Below are 23,260 nucleotides of genomic sequence, written 5' to 3' on the forward strand. Positions count from 1 at the left end.
ACGGTCTCTGATAAGGATAGATTAAAGTCAGTGTAAGGTGGTGTGTTTATTGCTGTTAAAAGTAGTCGGCCTTGTAGTGAAATTGAATCAGATAGTTACTGTTAGTTAATGTGGGTAGAGGTTGTACTTCATAACAGAATAAATTAATAATTGGTTCCTTTTACCGATCCGCGGCTAAGGTTGAAGGAAAATGCCAGTCTAATTTTGAATAGGTAACCGATTCATATAGTAATAGTTGGTGACTTCAATCGTCCTCGATAAGTTGCAAAAATTTGTGTTTAAAGCCAGTGCTAGGCATCTAATATCATCCCACATTGTGCTAAATGCTTTCTCGGTAAATTATTTTAAGCAGTTACTTTAGAAGCCCACAAACAATGTGATTGCTATAACGCATTAGACCTCTTACCAATAAACAATACTAAGCAGAATGACGGATTAGTGACAACAAGGTCTTTGTAATGAAACTGAATACTATAAGATCCAAATCCACCAAAAATAAACTGATAACATGTCTAAAAAAATCAGATAAAAATTTCCGAGGCGCCTTTAAATTAAAAATGTAATCGTAGGCCAGAAGTGCCATACATTTAAAGAAATAGTATGTAGGGCAGTTGAGAGATTCATACCAAATAAGATGACAGGAGACGGAATTGATGCCTCATGGTACACAACACAGGCCACAACACAGTTGAAGGAGCAACATGCCAAATTTAAAACAAACAAAAAAAAAAAAACTCCAAGATTGCCTGTGTTTTACACAGACTCGAAATTTAACACAGACTTCAGTGCGAGGTACTTTTCATAGTTTTCACAGCCAAATTCTGTCTCAGAAATCTGGCAGAGAATCCAGAGTGTTTCTGGTTGTGTGTAAAGCATATCAACCGCCACGGGTATATTTTACGTACGATCTATATATCATTCCATTGTTCTAGATTTCCAGATGGCTTTCGTGACGGTTCATCACATGGGGCTTCCAATCGAATTGCGTGCTCTTGGATGTCAGTTACGATTGGATTTGCGTTTTCCTTTCGGAAAGGTGACAGTTCGTGGTACTTGTCGGTGTCATCGAATGAAACAGGAATGATATAGTCCTCCTGCCGTTAATAATCTTAAAGATTTAGAAGAAAATCTGAGTAGCTCACTGACATTGTTTGCAGGATATGCTGTCGTTCTCTGTGTATTAAAGTCATCAGAAGATCAAAACGATTTGCAAAATGATTTAGACAAGCTATCCGTATGGTGGCAATTGACTGTAACCAATAAAATGTGTGAAGTTCTCCACATTAGCACTAAAAGGAATTCTTTAAACTTCGGTTACGCGATAAATCGCACTAATTTAAAGATTGCTCGATTCAGTTAAATACCTATGGATTACAGTTACGAGCAACTTAATTTGGAACCATCACATACAAAATGTTGTGAGGAAGACGACCCAAAGACTGCGTTTTATTAGAAGAACAATTAGAAGATTCAACCAGTCAAGAGACACTCACACTACCATTTTCTTTCTTCTTCCGGGGCGCTTCTGCGCGATATGGGTCCTTATCAATCACCAACGTTCACCTCCGAATGCGCAAAGATAATTAGTTGACTCCCACTTACCTAGCGAGAAATGACAGTCGGAATAACATAAGAGAAATCAGAACTCGCCAAAAAGATTCAGAAATTCGTGTTCAAATGGCTCTGAACACTATGGGACTTAACTTCTAAGGTCATCAGTCCCCTAGAACTTAGAACTACTTAAACCTAACTAACCTAAGGACATCACACACATCCATGTCCGAGGCAGGATTCGAACCTGCGACCGTAGCGGTCGCGCGGTTCCAGACTGTAGCGCCTTTAACCGCTTGGCCACCACGGCCGGCAGAGATTCGTGTCTCCCACGTGCTATTCAAGAATGAAACGGTCGATAAATAATCTGAAAGTGGTTCTATAAACCTTATCCAAGTCCTTGAGTGTGAACTGCAGATCATCATATAGGTGTAGATGAAAGTACACAGCACATGGACTACCGTCTAGTAGGAGCATTTAATGTAGGTGAAAACATGGAAATGGAAATGAGCGTTTGGCGTCATTGGCCGGGAGGCCCCTCGCGGGGCAGGTCCGGCCGCCATATCGCAGGTCTTATTACATTCGGCGCCACATGGGGCGACCTGCACGCCGGATGGGGATGAAATGATGATGAACACAACACAACACCCAGTCCCTGAGCGGAGAAAATCTCCGACCCAGCCGGGAATCGAACCCGGGCCCAGAGGACGGCAATCCGTCACGCTGACCACTCAGCTACTGGGGCGGACAGGTGAAAACATGAGGAGCGTATTGGGGGCTATAATGGATTTACGGATCATGTTGTGGTTTACTATTGGTTCACTACGGATACATGGTAGGTTCTGTGAAACCAGTATAGATGACCCTCTTCATTCAATAGCGTAGGCATTGATTCACGCCAGGGGATTTCATCTGCCGAAAATTCTCCCGCTCAACGGCGTTAGTGTCCGAGATTAGTTTGGCAAGCATTCAGTTGAGATACCAAATCTTGTGTGGCCTCCACAATAGCTAAATTTCAATGTTACTGGCTGGTTGTGACCCATGGCGGGGGGGGAGTGTTGTTACACAGCTATCTAGTTCTGTGGAGGAGCTATAGTAGACTGGGCGGCAGTCGAGCTTCAGCCCATGCGTTTCTTTTATAATCCGTCTTCTGAATGATTTGATGTGATCCTTCACGAATTGCTCCCCCCCCCCCCCCCCAACCGCCCTCGTGAATGGTCAAATACAATCAGAGCAGAAGCTGTACACTTCTTTTTATTTCAATTAGACGTAGTCACAGTATAAAACTGTTCTCTTATTGCGTCTTAAGGAAATAAAAATGTAATTTTCTCCCATAGACAATACATTTCTGTTTTTCCGTGAATAGGAACTGCTTGTTGATGACGAACAGCCTGCGAACCATCACCTGCACTCCCTTAAACTTTCGTCCTGTTAAACACTCCCCTCTCCCCCCCCCTCTCTATCATCTATCTTTTCATAGCCCAGAGTTAACGAGTAATGTTGTAGATAACCGTCCGGCCTTACCACCAACACGAAAACAGGAAGCTTTCTAGTTCGGCCTTCCTGATAAATGCAGCGGAAGTTGCGCTACCCTGGTAGCGAAGCGAAGGTCGCCAAGAGAAGTTCCCGTGGGAAATTTCATTGGATGCTGCTGTGACCTCATTGTTGATAGAAAGGAAACCATCACGAGGTTTGAGAGCGTGGGCGACGTCTTTGTTGACAAGGATAATTATTGTTAGCCTCTGATTCAGAATACACAAAACAGCATTTAAATTTGCATATTTGTTCGCCTAATTTGATCTCTCGCCGGCTAATATTTGATAATCCCTCCCCTCCATTGTTTTTTTTTAAAATCGTCGATGTATAGTAGGAGACTAGTTGTCGGTCACTTACGAAACCTGTTCAGCGGTAAGTTACTTGTAGAACTTTCACTGGCTAATAATAAAGAATGTCTTTAGAATTTGACGTTTACTATAGTTTGAAAGGCTTTGAATTGCACGTGACTTACGGATACACTGATTAGCCAAAACATTGTGACCACTACCCACGGCGACGCTGGATCCCGCCTCGTGGCTTAGCGGCCACGTGACGTGTTAACAAATATGTAAGCGGAGCAGGCATCCTAACGAAAATATGGGCTGCAAATGGGAAAATCCATTGAGATACGCGAATAGGAGAAAGGGCAGATTGTTATTACGTGCCGGCCGCGGTGGTCTAGCGGTTCTAGGCGCGCAGTCCGGAACCGCGCGACTGCTACGTCGCAGGTTCGAATCCTGCCTCGGGCATGGATGTGTGTGATGTCATTAGGTTAGTTAGGTTTAAGTAGTTCTAAGTTCTAGAGGACTGATGACCACAGTAGTTAAGTCCCATAGTGCTCAGAGCAGTTTGAACCATTTTTAGTTATTACGTACAGCATGTGAAAGAGTACCTCGAAAATAGCGAAGCTGATCGAACGACCACGTCTACTGTCGTGAGCATCTATGGAAAGAAGTAGAAAGGCAGTGAAACTACTACTAGGCTCTAAATGGTTGGACGACCACGAGTCTTCACAGATCTTGGGATTCGGAAGAGTGTCTGCTCTGTTAAGGACATATGGTGGCCGGCCTAGGTGGCCGAGCGGTTCTAGGCGCTACAGTCTGTTCTAGTTCTAAGTTCTAGGGGACTGATGACCTCAGAAGTTAAGTCCTGTAGTGCTCAGAGCCATTTGAACCATTTGGGTGATCTGTGGCATCTCTGCCGAAAGAGTGCAATGCTGGGCTGGCACAGGTAGTCACAACTAGTATTACCTCATGCCTTTATGCTAGCCAAGTTAAAAGCCCCTTTTTTTCCTTTTTTCTTTGTTTTTTAAAAGGGATTCCGTACCTCAGTACATAAAAACCGAACCATTAAAATATCTCTTTGTTGTTCGTCAACCAGTCTCCGATTGGTAAGGCCCCATTTTCTCAGGAACGGATAGATGTATCAAGTTAAAATTTATGTAACATATTAACGTCGTCATTCCCGGGGCATACGAAATTTAATCTCAACAAAATCTGTAGGATACTTCCCGTTGACCTGTAATATGAAATTTGGCAAGAAGCAGTACAAGTAAAGGGAAAAAATTCGAAAATTGGTTATTTCTTGTAATAACACCATAAAATTTTTTTCCATTACAAACTTTGATTGCGTTCTTAATCGTTCAAAAATCTCAAGACCTAGTGTAGGGATTTTGATCTGGTTTTCAGTAATAGGTTGACCGATTCACGAGGAAGGTTTGTTGTTAATAATTTACAAAATAATACTTATCTCTAATTGGCTATGCTGCGATGAAGTGCAATCCCCTGTCGATTTGAAAACTATTTCGACCTGTTCCCTCTACGTACAAACATTCCCTGACTGTCTATGCCTAAGCGTAATGCTTCAAAGTAAAGTAATACTGGTAACTGACACAAGATTCCACTTCTATTATTTGGGATGAGGTCCGATATCCCACAAAATATCCATTGAAACATTCCATTTTCTTCTCTGGAGACTCGCTCCTAATCTTAACCAGTGATCCTAGCAGTGACTAGAGCAGACGGAGTCAACGCATCTGCAATTGTCACTCGGCATAGCATGTTAATATAACTCCAAAATTAATATAATAAACGAAAAATTGCAATAGGGAATGCAGAATTATCCAAAAATTTAAACTTGATATTAAACATCCTCGATAGTCTGGGAATTCCAACGACCAATATCGTGGCAGTATCGATATGTATAACAGGCAAAAATCGTCTATATTTTCTATTCTTGGGCTAGATGAACTATCTCGGTACTCTGAGGTAACAAGAGTCATTGGATAGCGATATGCTCATATACAGATGACGGTAGTATTGCGTACACTAGGTATAAAAGGCCAGTGAATTGGCGAAGCTGTCATTTGTGCACAGTGACTTACGTAAAAGGTTTCCGGTGTGACAGTGGCCGCACAGCGGGAATTAAAACAGACTGAAACCGGAACGGTAGTTGGAGCTAGACGCATGGGACATTCCAGTTCGGTAATCGTTAGGGGATTCAGTCTTCCGAGATCGACAGTGTCAATGGTGTGCCGAGAATACCGAATTTCAGATATTACCCCTCACCAGGTACAACGCGGTGGCCAACGATCTTCGCGTGACGACAGAGAGCAGTGCCACGTTGTTTGCGTAGAGTTGTCAGTGCTAACAGGCAAGCAACACTGCGTGAACTAAACGCAGAAATCCAATGTTGGACGTAGCTGTTAGGATAGTGCGGCGAAAACTCGCATTAGTGAAATATGGCAGCGAACGAAGCGAGTGCCTTTGCTAACAGCACGACATCGCCTGCAATGCCTCTGATGGCCACATGAACACATCGGTTGGTGACTAGACGACTGGAAAACCGTGGCCTGGTTAGATGAGTCACGATTTCATTTGTTAAGAGCTGATGATAGGGTCCGAGTGTGATGCAGACCCCACGAACCCATGGATCCCAGTTGTCAAGAAGGCACTGCGCAAGTTGATGATGGCTGCATAATACTATGGGCTGTGTTTTCATGATACGGACTGGCTCTACTGGTCTGTTCGGGTACTTGGGGAGCAGTTGCAGCAATTCATGGACTTCATGTTCCCAAACAACGATGGATTTTTGATGGATGACACTACACCATGTCACCGGTCCACAAGCGTTCGCGATTGGTTTGGCGAACATTCTGTAGAGTTCCAGTGAGTGATTTGGCCACCCAGATCGCCCGACATGAATCCCATCGAACTTTTATGGACATAATCGAGTGGTCAGTCCGTGCACAAAATCTTGCACCTGCAACACTTTCGTAATCTTTCGTAATTATGGGCGGCTATAGAGACAGCGTGGCTCAATATTTCTGCAGGGGACTTCCAACGACTTTGAGTCTATGCTACGTCGAGTTCCTGCACTACATCAGGCGAAAAGATGTCCGACACGCTGTTAGGAAGTATCCAATGACTTCTTGTCACCTCAGTGTGTGTGTTAGCGAATTTGCCTTCCAACCATTATAGTGCTACCTACTACCATCATTATGTATCTTGTGCAGTGAAAATGTAGAAAACAGAAAAAGTGTGTACGTTTATCAGGCAATCGTAAATAAAAAAATTGTGGTAAAATATATTGTCGTATTTCGTGTCAATAAATGCGTATTACTGCGCGCCAACGTGAAATTAGGCCAACGAAAACTGTACGGAAACGGAGGAATACTTGTTAAACCTGCAAGCAGGGTACACGTCCATATGTAAGCGGGAATCATACTAAAGTGCTACCACTGTCGACGTTTTATCTGAATAAAACGAGACGTGTATGATAAAACAAGTACGCATTTTTGTAGCCAGGTTTTAAATACCAACAAAATTTCACGCATTGAACGCAGACTTCGTCCTACGGCGATAGTACGATTATTAGTTCTCACAATTGTAGGAAAACTTTTGGAAAAGGATTTGGAAATGATAAGGGAAATAGTATTTAAAGGGTTAGATGATTTTTGAGACTATTCTGGAAAATGTTATCGGACAAAAGGGGTTTTGTCTATCCGAATAGTCACCGTAGCTGATGAAGAAAAAATTGAACGATAATATTTCGTTATCAGTACATAAGATATAAAAATTAGAAAATGTTGTTACGTCCCTCCTTGAAATAATTTTTTTTTATACCTCTTCAACGCTGCGGCGACACGTTGGTGTTTCCCTGCATTGTTGCTGGTGCCTTGCTGGCCCTCACGATAGTCCAACATCGTCATGATGGATTTTCGTGGACTGATAAATATTCAAATAACTTTTTAAAGCTGTGCTGAATATATTTTAACACACAACGTTTACGTAATGCATTCGCAAGGTTAATAATACATGACGTGCGAACATTTTTTACACAAGCGTCTAGTCCCTTGCAGATCTCAACACAGACAGACAGGTATGAGTTAATTAGTGCACACTGGATTGCTTAGTAATAATCATCTGTGGCCTCGCTGTCTTTTATCGTTGTCACAGATGTTATCGCTATCTAGCGGTCAGAGAGCGCGGCTTTTAATCAACTTAAAAATTAACGCGATGCAATATGACACGTTTGGTACATTCTGCTGTGATACAAAATACTGTCTCCGAATCGAATGGAGAATACGGGGTCTTTGTTGCTGACATTGGGCAGCGGCGCAGGAAGAGCAGAAGTTGCCGCAAGGGAAGATTTTTCCGCCGACCGGAAGCTGGCCGGAGGCAACGACCGGCCGCATTCATCGCAACAGCAGAGGCCGGAGGCTCCGCGGCGTGGGCGGCCGCTACGCCTACTCCTGTGCGCGCCAGCTGCTGTGGCGACCACTATCCAGTAACCACCGAGATATGTCACGCGACAGACGGACTGCTGTGGCGGACACTACCCGGGAACCACAGAGGTGCCACGCGACAGACGGACTAGTAATGACACGGGGACAAGTTATATATGAATGCGTGATGCCTGTTCTTTCGTACATAACCGAAAGAACGCAGAATCCGCATCTGTGGTACATGTTATGTAAATTGAGGGTGGATAGGGGAGAAAGGAAAGGGAAGGAACAAATCATATTAGCTGCATTGGGGCCTTATGCGGAATCAGCGGACATGAAAAAAAAAGACACCTCGCATTCATGTACAATTAATTCGCCTCCATGGGCAATGAATCCACAGCCTTCAGTGCGGATGCGCATTTACATTCGACCTCCAGCGGGATTCTAAAATTATCAGCATGGAGGGCATAGATGGGGAGTGTGGGGTGCACTGTCCCAGAGTGAACAGTGGTTAACCAAATGTTCAAATGTGTGTACATCTTATGGGACTTAACTGCTAAGGTCATCAGTCCCTAAGCTTACACTCTACCTAACCTAAATTATTCTTAGGACAAACACATACATCCATGCCCGAGAAATTATCCTAAGGACAAACACACACACCCATGCCCGAGGGAGGACTCGAACCTCCGCCGGGACCAGCCGCACAGTCCGTGACTGCAGCGCCCTAGACCGCTCGGCTAATCCCGCGCGGCAGTGGTTAACCCAACTGCCTGGTAAGGTGGAGATCTCGGGTTCGAGTCCCGGTCCAGTACATATTTTCACTCGTCGCTGCTGATTCCACATACAGTCCCGATGCAGCTGATATCATTAGTTCCTTTTCTTTCATTTCCCACCCCTCCACCTTTCCACTTCCATAATATGGCGACAAATGTCCAGAGGTGATGCCATACTGAATGCGTTAAGCTGCGACTACACAGGCGATATTTTACAGCAATTTGTGGCCGCAATACTATTGTCGTCAACATAGCTGCGATTTTGCTACAGTACTTGGCAATATTTCCGTATGGCTCGGCAATATTGGGGATAGGTCATCCTGCTGCAGACGTATCGCCGACGTCTCAGGAGTGGAGAATATTTAGTATGGCTGGGCCATATTTACCTATGCCGTCATCTGTAAACGGTTGCCTCTCACCCTCACCCTTGCTTCCACTTTCTCCTGCCGACAACGCTGCAGTGCGAAGTCAAGTAAAGCTCTGAATAAAAAAAAAGTACGACAACCTTTTATGATAGCAGACAACTGAACGCTACCATTGGCCAGTTGAACATCACATGGTACAAAGCAGCCATTTTGGACTAATATAGTGAATGAGAGTAAGTGGTTGGTTGGTTGATTTGGGGGAGAGGACGGTTTAGGGAAGGAAGTCGGCCGTGCACTATGAAAGAAACCATCCCAACATTCCCTTCAAGCGATTTATGGAAAACTTAAATCATGATGGCCTGATGCATGTTTGAACGATCGTACTCCCGAATTAGAGTCCAATGCGCAAACCACTGCTCCACCTCACACGGCGATGGTAAATGGGAGAACTGATCTAATTAGCGGTTATCTTAGACACAGGATCGTGTACAACACACATTCATTTTATGTTAAATTAAGAATCTAACGATACGTATCAACTTTCCCGCAGTGGAGAAAAGCGAATAAACTGCTGTTCGAGGGCAGAGGATCTACATCTACATCTACGTGATTACTCTGCTATTCACAATAAAGTGCCTGGCAAAGTGTTCAATTAACCACCTTCAAGCTGTCTCTCTACCGTTCCACCCTCAAACGGCACGCGGGAAAAACGAGCACTTAAATTTTTCTGTGCGAGCCCTGATTTCTCTTATTTTATCGTGATGATCATTTCTCCCTATGTAGGTGTTTTCGTAATCGGAGGAGAAAACTGGTGATTGAAATTTCATGAGAAAATCCCGTCGCAATGAAAAACGCCTTTGTTTTAATGATATTTCGCTATAATACAAAACGAGCTGCCCTTCTTTGTACTTTTTCGATGTAATCCGTCAGTCCCACCTGGTACTAAGTTTCTCCGATTCCACAAGGCGAACAATTGCGGAAATGTGCAAAATAAGGCTGCATCGCATTAGAAGGAAAGATAAATTTCGATACGATTCCCGTGCACTATCTGAAATAAACATTCCTCTCATTGAAATATGTGAAGTTTACCGTGTGGCACTTTCAGCGAGTGAACAGTCTCAATGAGAAGGAGTTTGTCGCTTAACCGAACTCAGAATTACACGATCGACGACGATTTAGCATGTATATCGAAAGCAACGGTAAACAGCATTCAAATAGCAGAAATAGTTTTCTGTGACAATGAAAATCAAATTTTAGGATCGAATTTGTCTCTTCGGGTACTGGAGGGAGATGCATGTAAAGCAGCGAAGGACTCCTCATTGCATTCCGTCTTGCCACGTCACAGAGAAAATCGTTCGTATATTTTTGGCAAAAGAGTGTATATTTTTTTGAGGAGATGTAACAGGCAGGCGGAGATGGACGCCACTGCAAAATATGGCAGTAAAACCATAGGCATGATATGATAAATGCCTTAAGGTTATTCATTATCAAGTTGTATAATTTATTTCCTGTATTTTCTGGCGAATTACGTTGTGTAAATGTACAACGGGTTATAATCTGCAAAACTTATGGTAACATTAAACATGTTAACATGTAAACAGAAGTGTGTGTGTGGATTTAAATTATGGTCTTCAGTTTCCAAATATCTCCCTCAGACAGTTATCTTGGTAACTTCTTTCCTTGTGGGGTGCAATAAACAGTAGAGCCGCACTCATTTCCACTAGATCACTTTCGTCCATTCCGCAGCAATGCTATGACCCGTGTAAACAGTTCTGGCCCATAAATGTATTGTCATCAACATCGCCTGACAGCAGTGGCCGACAATGTTTGCGGAGTATATTGTAGGCCACATCCAATTTCCGTGTGCGAACAGCATTAAAGCAGGGCGACGTGATCATTGGCTTGGAGACAATGACGTCTACGAGAATAAAGCTGTTTAATCAAGATGTATTAATAAGTATGATACGTCATATTTTTGCATTGCTGGTGCCTCCCCAGAGGGGAACTTTAGAGTCAGTAACTTCAAGTTAGATTTTATTTATTAAGATCAGCACATTTAGAAGTCTGTGACTTCATTAGGTGCAAGCACGTTAGATAAGGTTTTTGTTAATTTTCAGTGATAAAAATTTCTCCATCATGAAGGAATAGTACATTACATCATTGAGAGTTAACGTACGTGTAATTTCACTGCTTTCTCAAATTGAGCGTGGTGTATATGAATAATTGGGCTACAGTTTCTGCGGGCTATTACATGCGTTGTCGATATTTGGTGGACAGCTGAGTATTCGTGGTTTCTGCGCCGACAACCGATTCTTGGTTTTCGTATATCCATCCTCTGTTTCGTTGAGTTGCTAAACGGGTTCTCGCGCGCTGTGTACGTATGCCTGCCTGTTAAGTTCAAAATTTCTGTATCAGTCAGACAAGCCTATGACTTTTCGCATCGTTCTTTATATCGACCTAGTCTGAATCAGGCCAAGATCATCGTAGTACTCGAACACGTAAAAGAGAGATCGAAACTTCGTTCTTGAAACAGAATGATGCCTCCACATATTGTCAATAAGTGTAGTCCTTGCATTTAAACAACGCAATACCATAATTAAAGTTACTATACATCATGCTCAAAACTTGTTTTAAAACACGCAGACAATGTAAGCACTAACTACAGTTTTCCTTCTACGAATTAGTGGCGTTTAATCGTTTTTAGGTGTTAGGCAATGCTAATATAAAAAAGGAAACCAATGTTGATATGAATACTACAGTTCAGTTTTGATTCAATTTAAGGAAGGCCTGCGAAACGGCTTTAAATTGCTTTTTTCGTTACTTTTTTCTGCAATCGCAACAACCGCTGTCGTGATATATTTTTCCTAAGTGATGTCCTGAGCAGAAGAAAGTGAGGTTGTGTAAGTGAGTGATATTTCACTCCGTATTCTTAACAACTGGAATGCACTTGCCTGTCTCTTCAGCATTCACATAGTCGAAGAAAATAATAGAACGTAACACAGGATATCTTAAAAGCTTGTTTCCAATAATCAAACCAACGAAACTTAAGTGGGTAATGCTGTATTATTTTTCGTTTTATGTCTTCCATATTCTCCATTCAATCATAAAATTGCTCAGAAATGAAACGTTAATGTATAATGTTTACCCGTGACACTGGAAATGTTGCTTTATCCCTAAGTCCTACCAGTTTAGGCCTATCCGATTATTAGTTACTTACATGACACAAAATTGATAACCGCAAAACTATTTCTGTATACTTCTCGTTGTTCTTTCTGATCCTCGTTGCTAGCAGTTTGCTTGTACAATGCACTGTATATTTTGTATATTTTCTTTTCTCTGTCCACTATACACCAAAGTGTCTCTTATTTCTGGAGCTCTAGAGAGTTTACATATAACGTAACTTTTATTCTGCTGTTATTACAAGTCGCAAAACCTCTAGATTGCATATATGGTGTAAAGTTTACAGTATTAGCAGTAAAGAGTTGAAACATGAACTTTTTTCATATTTGAGAGTAGGGCCTTTCGTCGTAATCCTGTTAAACAAGGAAGCAATAAACTAACCGTTGACCATTGCAGTTATCTCTCCTAGTGACAAAAGTATAACAATCTGATAGGGTTGTCTCCGGATCAGTGTGCGTCTGGGTGTTTCTAAATTTCAGCAAGCAAGTTGGCAGCCACTGGCTCGTTCTATTGCGAACAGCGTGCTGCAGTATTTGTGGTATTAAGTTATCTGAAAGAAACTTTGTACTTCTAGCTGGCGCGTGAGCGGGGTATACATATTCTCCTGACGTACTTACAGTTTTTCTCTTGTTTCTGCCTTCTTCCTTTGCCGTCGATTTATTTTAGAAGCGCATTCTGCAAGCCAGCAAGGCCCGCAGTCGCAGGACGTGCCTTGCTTACAACCAGAGCCTCATTTTCATTTACGACTCTTCCATAACACCTATTTCCGCTCGCGCGAAAGCGATGGAGGACAGGCCATAGAATATTGGATGCCTTTGCTACTTCGCTTCTAGACTAACATTGCGAAATGACGTAATTTAAGCAAAAATTTTTGCTTCTACAAATATCTTTGGTAAATTTAAGATGGTCGTAAGCATTTAAACGTTTCAAGTGTCTGATAGACGTATTGCTTAAGGCGGTTAAAATTTGCATCTACGCTAGTTAACATCTGCTGATTAATGTTGACTGTACATTAACTTTCCAGATAGCTAGAGGACATGCTATAAAGTACTTACTGGATGGTTTGTGAATTCAAGCAACCCCGCGCGCATGGAGTACAGATAACTTAAAAAGTAGAAGGAAAGAAAATCTCATAAATATAGCAGTCCGTAAGGCAGATAAGGTTGCTGTAGTCCCCGATTGTGTCAATGTCTCCCAATTGTGGTAATGTCTCCAGAACTTGGCGGAAATAGTGAAAGTTTTTCGGAGGAAAGTGCAGTGAATTACAAATATGCTAAACTGAATGCAGCACGAGTAAATTTTTCAATTTTTAATAATGAATGTGTATGGAGGTGTTGGAATAATTTATAAAGAAGACTAACGCCAAACGAGCTGAATGACATATTCAATTTATTTGTTTAATTCTAAATATGGATGAGACGTTGTAGCAACAAAGTATTACGCCCAGTGTTTGTGTCGAACTGTGTGTAACTACCAATAAGCCATAGTGGTTACTACTATGTTCTGATGCTCGGGTGGAGTGGGGATAGAATTGTCATGACGGTGGGACACTACTAACTTCTTTCTTAAAATAATTCTTACTATTTCTAATTATGCGATGATGTTAGTGCTCCGTCTTTAATGACCTCGTAATGGACTGGACACTAAACCCTAATCTTCCTTCCTTCTTTCCTCCCATTTTAATCTGACAGGAAATCTCATTACAGCGTAACTCCGTTGCTTACCGATTCATTCTGGAAGAGCGTCGCTGATCATTTGTCGGAAGACGACAGGTTTTCTTGTAGAGGAATGAAAAGCGCGCTCGTTTCAAAGGAATTCAGTGTTAGTGTGACGTCAGTGGTATAAAGTAGAAGGAAGAATCTGAATGAATATAGTTCTGCCAAAACGAAATTGAAATTCAAAACGCGACTAATACGTGTGCGATTATATGAAGCGCTTGCAGAAGAGTAATGATGAAGTAGTCAGGCGACTATTCTACACACGAAATGATGGTCCTGTACTTAATTTAGAGCCTCTCTGATAATCTCCTCCACTGAACACAAGTTAAAGAACCAACTGAACGTGAACACTGGTACTGAGAAAAGCACACATGGCCAGCCCCTTCTCCGCGTGCTCTCTCTCTCTCTCTCTCTCTCTCTCTCTCTCTCTCTCTCTGTGTGTGTGTGTGTGTGTGTGTGTGTGTGTGTGTGTATGTGGGGGGGGGGGGGGGGGTGAGATGCGCGCGGGAGGTACGTAGACATTCAGCATAGCACCTCATAAGCTTCCACGCGCTTATCTATTACGCCACATACCAGAAATTCTGCCGGAGCATTAAGTCTCGTGCAACTCCTGTTCCATGTCGTGCGTTCCAGAGTGTTATCGGAAAGGAATTTGCCAACATCTGGCGTCCATAACTCGAACCATCCATAGTCGAATATTACCGGAATGGAATCTCATGCAATAGAACGGCCACGGTGCCAGCGGCTTCTGGCTTTTGACATGGAATGTTCGGAACTTCTAACCGTTATTTCACATCGGTTTTAAGTTAATGGATTCGAAAAAAGTTGATGTTATCCTTGCGATTATTACGTCCGGTTTTAAAAGTATTCACCGACGTCATAGTCATCTCGCAGTAAAGTCTCAACCATGATGGTTTGCCTTCATTTTATTTTACAGGGCAGTTCAAAATGAAAATAGCAGTTGCGAACGGCTATAACTACTTAATGCATAGCAATACATCCATAAGATAAGCATGTTCGTTTTACGTACTTCAGAGGTGTTCCACGACTCACACCCCTAGGTCACACACGCAACATCTAAGCGTTAATCCAATTCACGTAATGTATTCGCAATCATGTGCGATGTCATATGGAAGCGAACGCATCAGAAATACGCTTTTTGAGTTGTGGAATTGTTTTCGGTAAAGGAATCACAAAGCTGGATCTTTCACGTAACCAAATTAAAAGAAATCCATGGATGAGAAGCGGACAAGAGCAGAAGGCAGCGTCGTTATGTCAAGTACGAGTGTTCCAACGGTTTACAAACTGTTGATTTTAAAATTTTCGAATCTCGGACTGCTTTCGATTCACGGCACTTGCGAAATGACCGAAATCTTGAACTTTCCTCTACCTTGTCTGTAATTCTTAACTATATATCGCTATGCATGATATAATTATTACCATCTGAAATCACTATATTAATTTGAATTATCCTATATTGTTTCACACGTCTCGACAGGGTTCTTTACCGCAATTGGTAATATAAGGTACACTGTGATATCACATTTAGGTAGCTATGAGCTGCTTTAACTGCTGTCTATGCCTGTGTTCATTACACAGTGGTTGTTAGTGTTACGTTGTTCATTCTCAGTGTTCTGTCGTTCAGGTGACTTAGGGCGTATTAATTCTTTAAACATTGATACGAAAAACGTCAATCCTAAGAAATCATTTAAAAAAAATGGTTCAAATGGCTCTGAGCACTATGGGACTTAACATCTGTGGTCATCAGTCCCCTCGAACTTAGAACTACTCAAACCTAACTAACCTAAGGACAGCACACAACACCCAGTCATCACGAGGCAGAGAAAATCCCTGACCCCGCCGGGAATCGAACCCGGGAACCCGGGCGCGGGAAGCGAGAACGCTACCGCACGACCACGAGCTGCGGACAAGAAATCATCTCCAGCGAGAAAAGTTCTGGGTACTTTGATTCCTTCACAGGAGTTATCAAGGTACTTTTACGATATATTGAATCTGTCGTAGCTTTAGCAGTCGAAAAACCAATGGATTGCTAGATCTTAATCACAATATTTAAATTCTCAGCCTGTCCTATAAAATCAGCTTCCTAAAGGATAGTGAGTTCCTCGTCGTCAAAACAAAATATTCGTTACAGTGCGAATTGCACTTTTTGCGATTTTCGTAACTGCAACAACATGTGAACAAAAATTTGTAAATCTTTTTTAAAGTTATTAAAGCAAACCGAAGGTTTTAGTAAAATTACTAGGCGCCTTTTTCGTTTCATATTGCATAACAGATTCAACAACTGATCACGTCCAGACATTCCGATGGACCATGAGGAGTCATAACTGAACTTATAAGTGTTTCGATTGAACGCAGCAAAGCAAAAATACAGTTCTTCGTTACATCTATTGCCTGTTAAAATCCCCCTTTTATGTTTCCACATCGCACAGTTTCGACTGTGAATGATAGCCATTAGATCAGTATTAGACTGATTACATAACACTTCAGTATGATACCATCGGCATATGACCAATTTTTAAGTAGTACTTGCAAAACATACGATGTGTGATTAAAAAAGTAATGGGAATTTTTTTAATTTCGGTGCTTTATACGCCCGATTTTCATTTTTTTTCATATTGTTAGTACACTTGTTCCTGATGTTTATTTATATTTTCAGGTGTTTTGAATATTTAGTTTATTGTTGACAGTCGAAGCCGTTATACGAGTTTTCGAGTGTTCGACGAATTTTTACGGAAAAGATAAGTCAAACAATTTGCATTAAATTTTGACTGGAAAATGGAATAAAGTGCAGTACAGCCCTCGAAGTGTTGACTGTGGGTTTTCGTGAATTTGCTGTGAGCTTACGAGTGGTATAAATGTTTCAAAGACGGTCGAGAAGACGAAGACAACGGCCGCCCTGAACGCCATAGCACATCAATTACTGACGACAGTGTGGAAGAAGTAAAGAAAATGGATGTGGAAAATCACCGAATCACCATCAGAGAGATTGGTTATGATTGGCTCATTTAAAGCGGTTTTTTTTCCGGGAGTCTTGGGCATGAAACGGTGGAATTCCGACTAAAATGATGTCGCGTTAAGAGCCGCTCAGGAATTGCTGAATAATGTCGACAACGAACCAGAACTTTTCAATAAGGCTACAGCAGGTGACGAAACATGTGTATAAGGGTATGACATTGAAACCAAGTACCAGTCGTCTCAATGGAAACTCCTTAAGAGCCAATACCGAAAAAACTTCGACAATTTCGATCACATGTGAAGGTTCTTCACACCGTTCTCTTTGATTACAATGAGATAGCGCATCATGAGTTCTTGGCTTATGGTCTTACGGTCAATAAGAAATACTACCTGGAAGTTAAGTGCCGTTTGCGTGAAGCAACCCGTCGGAAACTACCAGAACTGTGTGAAAACCACTCTTGGAAATTTTATCATGATAACGGCCCCGCTCACACCTCAATGCTTGTTCTGATTTTTTGGCAAAAAGGAAAACCTTTATGTCGTCTCAGCCACCGTATTCCCCGGGCATGGCCCGCTGCGACTTCTTTCTATTCCAGAGGCTGAAGAGAATCACGAAAGGACTCGTTTTACCACCATAGTTAAGGCAAAAGCAGAATCGCTGAAGGAGCTGGACATCATAATGAAACGTTGTGTTCCAGAAGTGCCTCCAATTTTGGAAAAAGCGCTGGCGCAAGTGTATTTTATCTGAAGGGGATTGCTTTGCAGGGGACAAAGTTGATGTTCATGAACAAATAAAGGTATTTTGAGAAAAACAAAACTCTCCGTTACTTGTTGGTCATACCGTGTATTGGGTTTATTCGGACCCTACCAAAATTGACGTATTATATACTTACCTGATGATGGTTATTCAGAGACGAAACAAGTACCGGAGAAATGTAAAACTAAAGTGTAGAACTGCAATCTAGACTGGCAATAAGGTTCTTAAGAGTAACGGGGTGCGCTCGGCCTCGTAGGAGCTCCGCGGACCGGAAGTTTCGGCTCGAGAGGTTGGAAAGCCGACACCAACTTGAAGACAGAGATGTGCTGGCCACATCCAAATGACGCCTTCCGGCAAAGGACGACATGGCGTGTGGTCAGCATCGTATAGTCTTCATAGAATCAGAGAAGCACACTCAGTTTTTAACTTACGATCGCTCTCGTATCAAATGGACATTGTCAGACGTGTGGAAAAGAGAAAGTGAAAAAAATCTATTATTTGTTTTAGCAGAGGTAACGCGTATAAGAGAGAATTAAAGAAGAAATGAATAAAAATATGGTGCTGCAGTGATTGTCTCAACAACAGTGCCCGTAAGAGCTTAGATTTCTATCGAGGCTGAAGGTGTTACATATGATGTAATATTCTTTGGAAATGTTGCACGATAATAGCAGACCTCGTAGCGTTTATGTTTTGATACATACTTTGTTCGTGTCGTAAGCACAAACGGAGCCTTTGGAAGTCATTTTTACATTATACGAATTTCAGACCCATCAAAATACTTTCCTGTATAGTTTCACCGTTACTCAAGCATTTGCCGTAGCATGGAGTCAGTTTCTGTGATCATCGTCGAAGCGTGTTGCCACAGAGGATAATAATCACGAAACTTGCTGGCAGATTAAGACCGTGCGCCATATTGGGACTCGGACTTCGAGCCCTTGCCTTCGCGAGCTAAAGCTCTACCGCGTGGGCTTTTCCCACTCACGTGTCTCGACCAGACTTAACAGCTGTACTTCCTCCTGGCGGAGGTCTGATCGAGAGACGTGGCTGGGTAGCCCACACGGTAGAGCATTTGCTCGTGAAGGCAGAGGCCCCAGGTTCGAGCCCCCATCTCTTCTAGTTGCAGAGTGAAAATTCATTCTGGGAATTATCTCCATTCCCACTCCGCCCCCCTGGCGTTTCCACCTTGCTCGGGATGCTGAGCGGTTGGCTTGAGCCTGCCGCTACCGGACGTCGCCATTGAACCGTGATGTAATGATGTGGCGAGTGACGTCATACATACGGGGAGAGAGGTAGAACAGAATACTGAGAGTTTTTGTTTTCTTTATATATTATTTTCTAGGATGTACGTTGTGTTGGGAGACTGATGCGTACTGCAACCCAAAGTCTCTGTTCGATTGTGAATTGGATTATACAATGAATGTGAAGACAAAATCTCAGTAGTTATGACTAACTGATTCAAAATGTAAATTAGGCAACAGTTTGGTTATGAGTTGGTTGGCCCAATAAATGCGATGTCGGCGAGATTAGCTGTAATTCTTGTTATAGTTCCTATTTTACACCTGTTGCATATCCGCCAAATTGATGGTGTCATAGGTCAAAGCAGAGAAATCGTATTCGCAGGCTCAATCTTTCTCCATGAGCACCATGAAACTTCAAGTGAAAACTATCGCGCCTTGCTAAGAGACATACTTTGGAAGACGTCGTTCAAATCTCATCTGGCAATCCAATTTCGTTTTCCGTGATCTCTCTAAATCTCCTAAGTCGAAAACTGAGATGGTTCCTTTGAAAGGGCCAATCTGAACTTGGGCTTCGTCCAGTTCGACCCCGTCGTCAGTGGGATGTGAAACTAGACTGCAGGCGTATGGCCAATCCGCGTGTACTTTACTCGGCTGCGTTGCGCGAGAGAGAAGACGAATAAACTTGGCATAGCTTGGCTGAAGTTGCCGATAGTACCTGGCTTAATGACACAGCCACGTGCTCGGTCCCTTCGATGCGGTCGTCTGTGCCCACTTGCACATAGATAGCGAAGTCACAGAGAGCGCAGGGCCGATAAGTTTCGTTGAGTCACCATTGTGACTCAAAGCAACGTACAGCATAAGACTGGAACGTCATCGCCCCTTATTATACCTCCACGATTTTAGCCTCGCTGTAGTAGTAACTGCAGCATCCTCGAGCGGCCGTCGGTTATACGCCTTCAGTGGCCAGGAATTCCATCCCTTGCACGTAAGTGACAGCGTTGCCCACAAGTATCCCACTCCTCTGTTAACGTACGATGTGTGATCAAAAAATAACAGAATTTTTTCTTTTTCTGGAATAATCTTTATTTATTCATCAACGACAACTTTCTCACTTTCAAAAGGAATCCTCTTCAGAAATAACACTCCTGTGCCAGCACTTTTTCATTCTTGGAAGCGCGTATTTACCTACCTGGTAGGGCCAGGCGCCCGCTGGGGAGCTGTGGGTTAAGTGCTCGCTCGCATGAAGGCGAAAGAGGGATCCTGTTCTGTAATCTGAAGCAATCTTCTTTATGACACTACAGTTCTTCTGTATTCTACGAAAGGCAACGCTTCCTCCTTCACAGGTTTTAGTTGCTCCATTTACGAGCCTTACATGAATTTTGTTTGGACTGTTTACTTTCACTGTAGTGGTTTTATTTCTGTTACTTGACTCTAGATTTTCCTTGAGTCCAACTCTCTGGATGGACGCTGTAAGAATCAGCAAAATATGTTTTCAGTACCTTCTGGAAGAGGACATAGTTCGAATATTAGTTTCGGGAAAGCGCTTGAGTACGAAAGCAGCCTTGTCACATCATATATTCGTACCGTTTATTCGAAACGAGGCCAATTACTAGATCACACACACACACACACACACACACACACACACACACACACACATATATATATATATATATATATATATATATATATATATATATAGATATATATATATATATCACTATAAAAATTACTGTTGAAAACAGTGGCTGAGTACTTACACCACAGGTTAACTACAAGAAGCAGTCGTAAGCTTTAGCATGCTAATATTTTGGGGCACCCGGTCTGGCGACGGTGACGTCAAAGCAACGTACAGCGTAAGACTGGAACGTCATCGCCCCTTATTATACCTCCACGATTTTAACCTCGCTGTAGTAGTAACTGCAGCATCCTCGAGCGGCCGTCGGTTATACGCCTCCAGTGGCCAGGAATTCCATCCCTTGCACGTAAGTGACAGTGTTGCCCACAAGTATCCCACTCCTCTGTTAACATACGATGTGTGATCAAAAAATAACAGAAATTTTTCTTTTTCTGGAATAATCTTTATTTATTCATCAACAACAACTTTCTCCCTTTCAAAAGGAATCCTCTTCAGAAATAACACTCCTGTGCCAGCACTTTTTCATTCTTGGAAGCGCTTGTGGAATTCACTTTTCATTATGCTGTTCTGCTCCTTCAGCGATTCTGTATTTATCTCATTAGTGGTGGCAAAACGACTTCCTTTCATGGTTCTCTTCAGCCTCGGGAATGGAAGTCGCAGGAGGCGATATCCGGCGGATACGGTGGCTGACGCAACTCAACAGTTAGTTTTTTTTCCCCTAAAATCACGAATAAATATTGAGGCGTGAGCGGGAGTCATTATCGTGATACAATTTCCACGAGTTGTTGTTTTTGGTCGTTTTCATCGCGCTGCTTCACGCAGATGGCTTCCAGTTAGTATTCATTTTTGAGCAATCATAAGGCAGGACCTCACGCTGCCGTATTGGATTGTAATCGAAGAAAACAGTGAGACGAACCTTCTGATGTGATCGAACTTAAGAAATATTTTTGGCGGTCTCAGATGTGATCGAACTTGTCGAATTTTTTTGTCGGTCTTGGCTCCCCATGCAAATGCCATTGGGACGACTGAGCCTTGGTTTCGAAGTCAACTCTGTAACCATGTTTCGTCACCTAGAAGTTCTTGATCGTTGTCGACTTCATTCAGTAATTCATGAGCGATGTCTATGCGACGTGGTTTTCGGTCGAAATTCAACAATTTCGGAATTAACTTTGCTGTTACATGTTTCATGCCTAAAACGTCCGAAAAATTGCTCGGCGTGAGCGAGAGGATATGCCGACATCATAAGCAACTTCTGCGCTGTTTTGGCGATTTTAAAGAACCATTTTTCTGTACTACTTATTCCTCATTGTTGTCAGTAAGTGATGTGCTGAGGCGTCGTCGTTGTCGTCTTCAACGTCTTATCTACCGTCTTTGAAAGGTTTATACTCCTCGTAAACTCTTGTATTACTCGCAGTAGATCTTTCAAAAGCCGCAGTCAACATCGAGAATGCGGTGCTGCACTTCATTCCATTTTTCAAGCAAAATTCAATGCAAATTCTTTGGTCTGTCTTTTACGAAAGCAAAATTTCGGCTAGCACTCGAAAACACGTACATCTACATCTACATGGATACTCTGCAAAACACATTTAAGTGCCTGGCAGAGGGCTCATCAGACGACCTTCACAATAATTCTCTATTGTTCCAATCTCGCAGAAAAAACGAACGCCTACATCTTTCCGTGCGAGCTCTGATTTCCGTTATTTTATTACGACGATCGTTTCTCCCTTTGTAGTTCGGCGTTAACAAAATGTTTTGCATTTGGAGGAGAAAGTTGGTGATCGAAATTCGTGATGAATTCCACCGCAACGAAAAGCGCCTTTGTTTTAAAGATGTCACCCCAAATCCTGTGTCATTTCAGTGACACTCTCTCCCCTATTTCGCGGTAATACAAAACGTGCTGCTCTTCTCTGAACTTCCTCGATGTAATCAGTCAATCCTATCTGGAAAGTATCCCAAACCCCGCAGCAGTATTCTAAAAGAGGACGGACAAGTATAGTGTAGGCAGTCTTTTTTTGTAGATCTGGTACTTTTTCTAAGTGTCCTGCCAATAAAACGCAACCTTTGGTTAGCCTTCCCACAACATTTTCTGCGAGTTCCTTCCAATTTAAGCTGTTCGAAATTGTAATTCTTAGCTATATACTTGAATTTACAGCGTTTAGATTTGACTGATTTATCTTGTAATTGAAGTTTAACGGATTTCTTTTAGCACTCGTGTTGATGACCCCAGACTTTTTGTTATTTAGGGTCAATTGCCAATTTTTGCACCATTCAGATACCTTTTCTAAATCGCTTTGCAGTTTGTTTTGATCTTCTGATGACGTATAAGTTTAACTCTTCTATTAACTTTTCTCAAAAAAATTCACTAAATAAATAAAATAAATAAAATCTTTAAACGAACAAAGAAAATAAAAAAATTCAAAGATGAAGGTAAAAAAGTCTTTCAAGCGAAGTATATCAACTTACCATAACGAAATCGTGGTAAAGTACTTCGAACTCAATAAACCCAAAATATATAATAGCAACTTAATAAAAATATAAACGGATGAGTCACTGCCTAAAAAAATTAAAGCCAACAATATCCTCATAAAAACAATTCTAGTATATTCAGACAAAAACATTAAAGTAAAACCAACCGCACTATATTCAATATTAAACCCTGAAACTAATTCGGACTCACCATTAGCAAAATCAAAAGGGTCCGATTAGTTTCAGCCAAACAAGAAGCAAAACAAGCCAAAGCTAAACGGAAAGAAATAATGATAAATCAGCAATAAAGGTGGTAATTTATAAAATCAAAG

The 23,260-nt window shown here is 42.0% G+C and overlaps 1 protein-coding gene across 1 annotated transcript in view; it reads left to right on the top strand.

Moving 5' to 3' along the window:
* LOC124798969 (whirlin-like) overlaps positions 1-23,260 on the top strand; it is a 569,605-nt gene that overhangs the window by 508,646 nt on the left and 37,699 nt on the right. The window lies entirely within an intron of this gene.

This window comes from Schistocerca piceifrons, chromosome 5 (genome assembly GCF_021461385.2).
Source record: "Schistocerca piceifrons isolate TAMUIC-IGC-003096 chromosome 5, iqSchPice1.1, whole genome shotgun sequence".
Lineage (NCBI taxonomy): Eukaryota > Metazoa > Arthropoda > Insecta > Orthoptera > Acrididae > Schistocerca > Schistocerca piceifrons.